General features: G+C 44.0%; 1 protein-coding gene across 3 annotated transcripts in view; it reads right to left on the reverse strand.

Annotated features, from left to right (window-relative positions):
* LOC115087523 (retinol dehydrogenase 7-like) overlaps positions 1-514 on the reverse strand; it is a 37,702-nt gene extending 37,188 nt beyond the window's left edge. For 2 of the 3 annotated variants that reach the window (XM_029594853.1, XM_029594851.1), the window contains exon 1: positions 394-514. The gene's annotated coding sequence lies outside the window, so the exon portion shown is untranslated. The remainder of the gene's footprint in view (positions 1-393) is intronic. The other variant, XM_029594852.1, reaches the window with a different exon arrangement.
* Between the last annotated feature and the right edge of the window lie 6,108 nt (positions 515-6,622).

The following is a 6,622-nucleotide window of genomic DNA, read 5'->3' on the forward strand; positions in this document are numbered from 1 at the left end:
CCCCTCTTTATAAATTAGGTTTCTTTTTCATGTCTGGCCAAATTGAAAATCAATGCTTAGTTTATGTGCACACTTAAGAAGGGCATCTGACAATTTATTAAAAAACCCCCAAAAAACCCCCAGACTGTCCTGTATAAAGCAGCACACCCCCACCACCCTAGCCTGGCTAAAACATTAGCCCACTTTCCCCTCCCCCCACAATAAGCATTTCTTTCTGAAGAATTTTTGTGGGAGATTCTACCCTGTCCTGCTTGTAAGCGCTTTAATGCTGGTTTGCACGTAACGGTTTTGAAAGCCAGAAAAAGTTATCCAAATAACTCTTTTCAAATGATTTAGTGATCGAGCAGTGGAGGAGCCTCAAGTTTAGAGCAAGAATAGAAAATGCATTCTTACCTCCTACACGAGCCTTTAGCAGAGAGGGTGGGTGACGGCTCAGCTTCCCTTCTGATTCCAGTCCCGAGTTCTCGTTTCCTGCCCTTGCAAGTGTGTAATAATCATGAGAAGTGCTTTGGACCTTCCCTCTTAGGGCAGGACAAGAAAGGAAGATGAGGCACAGAGGTCAGGTGGATGCTTTAGTTAACCCTTAGAGCTCTGTGTGAAAAGTAGACATGAGTATTTTTTGGATTCTTTGGGGATTTGTTTGCCCTGCAATTTGCTATTGCACCTTTGGCTTTCCAGCTGTATTGGTAATGGTCATTATTTGGCTTTGGTACCTTGAGATCTCATTCACAATTGCCTGCGGCTCCACCCATCTTTATATCACAGAGTTTGGTGGTAAAATGCAATTGGCAGCCCAAGTATTGGCTTAAGAGTAGAAGATGACAAAACATTTAACGGCCTACTGGGGGAGGTGGGCAGTCCAGTGCTCTAATGGAATTTAAACATGCATGTAACATGTAGAGGGAAGTGCTAAGCACAGGTTGAGGGGAGCTGATGCTGATTTAAGTATGGGTCCTTATATGCTGATCTGTCACAGTGATGGAGAACCAAAGAGGAAGACAACTGGGCAGACTTGAGTGGTCCATTTGGTCCTTATCTGTCCTTGGGAAACTGGCTAATGTAGACCTTTCATTTGGTCACCAGGCATTGCTGTTGAGTGATGGTCAAGATTTCCTCTGCAGCGTTTTTACTGCTGGCTGGTCCAGGGGGCAGAGGTCTTGCTCAGCTCTAATGCCTTATAAGTCTATGAGTCCAGTGATATGAACAAGAAAGTAAGGATGAATGCATGCATGAGGAACAGTGAAAATGAGGCAGAAAACCTTGTTCTCCTGACTAGAAGCTGAATTGAAAAGAAATCTTAAAAATATAACCTGAGTACTGATAATAACCGCTAACATCATGTGTCCTAGGCACTTGTAATGTTCTTTACACAAGAGAAAGGAAACTTAAGAGGTGCCAGGCTGGGTCAGACCAATGGTCCACTGAGCATCCTGTCTCAAACAAGGGCCAATCCGGGTCACTTGGAGGCACCTGGCAGATCCCAATAGGAATCACTCCCAGAAGGAAACGGTGGAGTCACTCAAGTCTCTCTGTATATAAATATTTATGGACCCATCTCCCAAAAACCTTTTTTAAACTCAGATGTTTTACTAGCCTTGACCACATCCTCTGGCAACAAATTTCACAGCTTAATTGTATGTTAACTGATAAAAACTCTTGCCTCAGTTTGCTTTAAATCTGCTGCCAGTTAGTTTCATGGAGTGTGCCTTAGTCCTAGTATTATTTAATAGAGTAAATAAATGCTCCTTCTTTACCTATTACACCCCACTCGTGGTTTTATTTATAAACTTCTATCATATTCCCTCTGTCATCTCTTTTCCAAGCAAAGAGCCATAACCTGTTTAGCCTTTCTTCATAAAAGGATTTGTTTCATTCCCTTTATCATTTTAGTTGCCCTTCTCTGTACCTTTTCTACCTCTGCTATATCTTTTTAGAAATGCAGCAACTAAAACTGCAAGGTGGAGCCACACCATGGATCGATACAGAGGCATTCTCAGAATGAAAGACACCTAAAATCTTTTTTGGTTATAGTGTTTATGTAGAAGATTATACAGTATAAGGTGATAAGCTCTGTATAATTTATTGGAGAGTGGATTGGAGACAGTAGCATGGTACTTCAGGGGCAATTATTGCTTCCATAGTTATGAACCAGTCTCACCTCTCCTTGTGAACAGTGGCTGAGAAGTATTACCTTTGCTAGTCATGGCCACTGGTTCCCATTGACATTCATCACCACCAGTGGCTGGCATTGGCCTGGATGACTATGTAATAACTACAGCTGTCTAACAATCATCTGGCCCAAGTAATTACCAAACCACAGTCAAGCATTCCCAAAAAGTCAGCAACCTAACACAATGTATTATGAAATTGTCAATCTTGTGCTGCTAGAGAAGGCTCCTGAAGATTAGCTGGAAGGAGATTTATTATTTCTTTGTTGCACTTTTATTCTGCAACATTCAAAAAAACTTTTGATCTCTGTGGAGAAAAATGCGACATCCATAATAAAACCAAAACAAACAACAAACAGCAAATACAGTAATATAAAACTTACATCTCATACACTTGTTTAAAAAACATTGCTTTGAGCTTTTTCCTAAAAAAATCTATATTCTTCCTCCTTTCTGAATGGATTCTCTAATAGGGATGTGCAGCGCTAAAGCTTTCAATTTGTTTTGGTTTGTTTCGTTTTTCCCCCTTTTTTCATTTTTTTTGTTTCATTCTTTTGTTTTTTTAAATTTAGTGGCCACTATTTTTGAGTTAGTGCACATTATTTGAGTTGTAATACATTGAAATAGTGCACATGAAATGAAGAATTAAAAAAAAACACAATTTTGTGAATTTTTTTTATAGTTTCAGTTTAGAAACAATATGAAATAGGCAATGTCATAAGTACATGCCATACTGGGTCAGGCCAAGGGTCTAAAGCGTTCCTTTTAACTGGACCGGCTAGGGAAGATGATATCCCATGAAAGGATGCAAGACTTCCTTTTGCCCAAGTGTTCTCAGCCCTGCCTCTGCAGTAACCTCAGCAGTCCAAGGAGCAGAGGTCTTGCTCATCTCTAATGCCTTAGAAGCCTGTGGAGTTGAATGATATGAAAAAGAAAGTAATGTTGAATGCATGAATAAGGAAACAGTAAAAATGTGGCAGAAAGGTGGAAGACCTAGTTAAAAGGAAAGTGAGATTTTCTGGTCATATACTCGGACGTTTTGGTGGTAAACTAGGTAATTTATAATGAAGATCATGTTGATAGAGGGCAAAAGAGACTAAGGGAAGCAGACAACAGTCTGGGGTAATGACATGAAAAAATTGGTGAAGATTTGGAAACATGTAAAAACAAAATGGAAAGCTGAGCCCAGTAAGCACTGGTGCACTGTAGTTACCAACCTTCATATCAAAGACAGCACCTGGTGCTGATGATGTCAGTCATTCCCAATGATGGTCAGAAATAGCAATCACAATATTGCCAAGCCATGGTCAGCGGGAGACCACATACAGCACTATACCCACAGCCTCCAGTTCCCTGCAGCAGCACGGAGGTAGATTCTGTGGCAATAATTACACATTTTTGCAGAGTGGAGCTGGTGGTTCAGTGGCAATGCTGTGCACTGCCATGTGAAGGGGGACTGGGTTCAGTTTCCAGTTATGGCCCTCCACTCCCTGACTGAGCTGGGGTGGGTAATTCTGGGGAGGCGGTGCTCACAGCCCCGTGAGTAGAGGGAGTTATGGTCATTGATGAATGGCAACACCTGGTGGCAGGATTTAGGGTCCAGGATTGCGGGGTTCTGGAAGGAGACCTGGTGCATGGCCCTTGGCCTACGATTGTGGCTTCAATGTTTGGGTGAGTTGGAAGAGGATATAAAATAGGGGAAAAATATTAATGAAGGCTTATGGCACCAGATCCCTGCCCTGGAAACTCAAAGGCACAGGAAGAAAAAGTTGGCCAAAAGCAAGAAAAAAGAAAAAAAAGAGGAAATTCGGTGTCAAATTTGCATAATAACACTGGGGAACAATTTTTAACATTATTCCCGTTGAGTTCGATTTTTCAGCTGTTTTACACTTAAATAGGCATGCTGATTTCAAAACTGCAGTTAGTTTTCTTCTATCACATCAAGTTTTTTCTCTACAGACTATCTTAGGCCTGGATTTATCAAAATGCAATAAATATCGCATGCGATAGGAAAAGGGGCATATTTATCACAAAGTGCGCTATCTTAGTGCTTTGCCTAGGAATTACCGCAAACTGAGATAACTTTTTCGCACTTTGCGGTAAGTGCCAGAATTGTTGTAATTCCCAGTATTTTAAACTGCTAGGGGAGACAGAGCATAGCCCCCGATGAGAGGAAAGCCCCCATTTACCCCTCCTTTATCAGACTCCCCATCCGAGTCCTTATGTAAGGAGGTTCCAAGCTTCCCCCTCTCTGTCGAACAATACCTGTGGGAAGGTTCCCTCTGGCCTTCCCCGAGGCATGTTGGACCCAACACAGGAGGATTTGAAAGACAAGACCCTCCTCCTCCATAGTAGCCTGGGGAGAGAATAAGAGGGGGAAAGACCAGTTACGCGGAGTCTCCTCTCTGACCTGGGTGGCCATGAGCATTCCACCCTTCTCCGCCAGCTATGGTCTTCCTAGCTGACGGCAATGCTCATTTATTGACTCAAGTTTCTCACCTGTGGGAACAAGAATATTAGCTGGTTAGACAGAGGTAGACAGTTAGGTAGAGTTAGAAAAAACGGAACCACTTCGCTTGAAGCAAGGTTCCTCATAATTTGTGCACTGTTTTTTTTTTTCTTTTTGCACACACAATTACCAACGTCCGTTGGAAGTGGATTGCCATATTTCATAAGCAAATAATGATCTTACCAGCCCCTTTCGGAAGTCCCCCATCAAACAGAGGGGTAAACGGCTAATTTCCACAGGCTGCTCCCTCAATTGCCTCCTTCACAAGGACAGAGGGAGAGGAGAGCTCTCTTGTGTCTGGCATCCGCCAGCTGCAAGCCGTAGGGCTTCCATCCTTATAGACCAGTCTGTTGCCCTCCCAATGGCACCTCTCCAATAGAGTGTGGGAGGGAATAAGGAGAGCGAAAATATGTAATGATTGCCTGAATCTACATACTTACAACCTCTATATAACTCTTTGTAGATTATATACATACATATATACATCCACACACATATATACATATCTCCACATATTTACAGTTTCATTGATGGCAACAATAAAGAAACTGTTGAACCCTGGCAGGGGGCTGGCATATTATAAGGCACTGGACTTGAAGCCAAGCCAGGTCCCCAACAAATCAATTGCAGCCAAGGCAGGTAGCATCCCAATCATTAGGTTTGGTATTCACTTGCTCCACCCCTAATCGGGCTTGCCTGCTGTTACTGCGATACACTCATCAAGGAGATTCTTACTGCTGTGCTGATCAATGGCTTCAGACCCTGCAACAAGCCACTTTTTTTTCCCTGTCCATTTTTTTCCCTTATCAAAATATGATAGTCTTTGCTGTAAGGTGAGAAGATAGACACTCCTGGAATCTGAACTCAGGATTTCCTGCCTATTAGGTCCACCGCCCTGCACTTTGCTGAGGCCCTCTGGTTCACTGGGATTGGTTGAGCAACCAGCACTGACCCAGTTGTCTCCCTACAGGGCTCCAGCATGAACTGGGGAGCTCACCCAGCCTTGCTTATGGTATGCTAATACAAGGGTGAAGTGACTTGCACCCGGTCACAGGAGCAGCTACAGGATTTGTGTAGACTTTATCCACCTTCGGCTCCTGCCTTACCAGGGAAACAGTGCCATAGTTGATCCTGTCACCCAGCTCCACCAGGGAAACCAGAGCCATGTCTGACCTGGCGCCTTGGGAGCATCTGCCACTTCTGCCACTAAAGCCACTGGGGAACTCCCCTCCAGAGCTTGCTCCTGGGCACTGGAACTCAAACTCCACCGAGCAGGTTCCACGGGAGGGGAAGGAAAGGCAGCCATCAATGCAGCCCTCCTGTTTTCAGTGAATAAGCTCCATGAGTCCCCCGGTGAACCAACTCTCCTATTTGCACTGGAGAAGGGAAAAATCAGCCCTTCTCCAGTGTTACCAGACTGTCATCCCAGGCGGGGCCCCTCTCGGCCCTGGCTATCCTAGGGAAAGCGACCTTAGGAAGGCCGTGGCCCTGGAGCCACTTTTCCTTGTTAGCTCTGTGTAGCTGCAGCACTGATCATTACATCTGCGCATCTGCTGAGGCAGAGGAAACTACTGAAGAGCTAAGGCAGCACCAGACCCTTATATGGGGGATGATGTCAGCGTCGAGCTTTTGATCTCTGCCTCCATTTGCTGGCCAGAGGACATAACCCATTTGCGTAAACTGGTCTGGCAGAACGATAAGGGATGGGTAAGAAACCCAGATCTCTGTTGAACGCTTTCTTGTCGGTTCTGAAGTATCTGATCATTTTAACTTCAGATGTCTAACATTTCCTTTAATAACCCTGATGATAAGTTCATAAGATGCAGTGGTCTGGTTCCACAATCTGTTCCCCCATTAGGAGTGCTGGCTTTGGTTTTCTCTGTGGCGATTGATCAGAGAAGAACAAAGTGACCCCCTCAGTGGGAGGAGAACACTTTTCAGATCC

This window comes from Rhinatrema bivittatum, chromosome 3, assembly GCF_901001135.1.
Source record: "Rhinatrema bivittatum chromosome 3, aRhiBiv1.1, whole genome shotgun sequence".
Lineage (NCBI taxonomy): Eukaryota > Metazoa > Chordata > Amphibia > Gymnophiona > Rhinatrematidae > Rhinatrema > Rhinatrema bivittatum.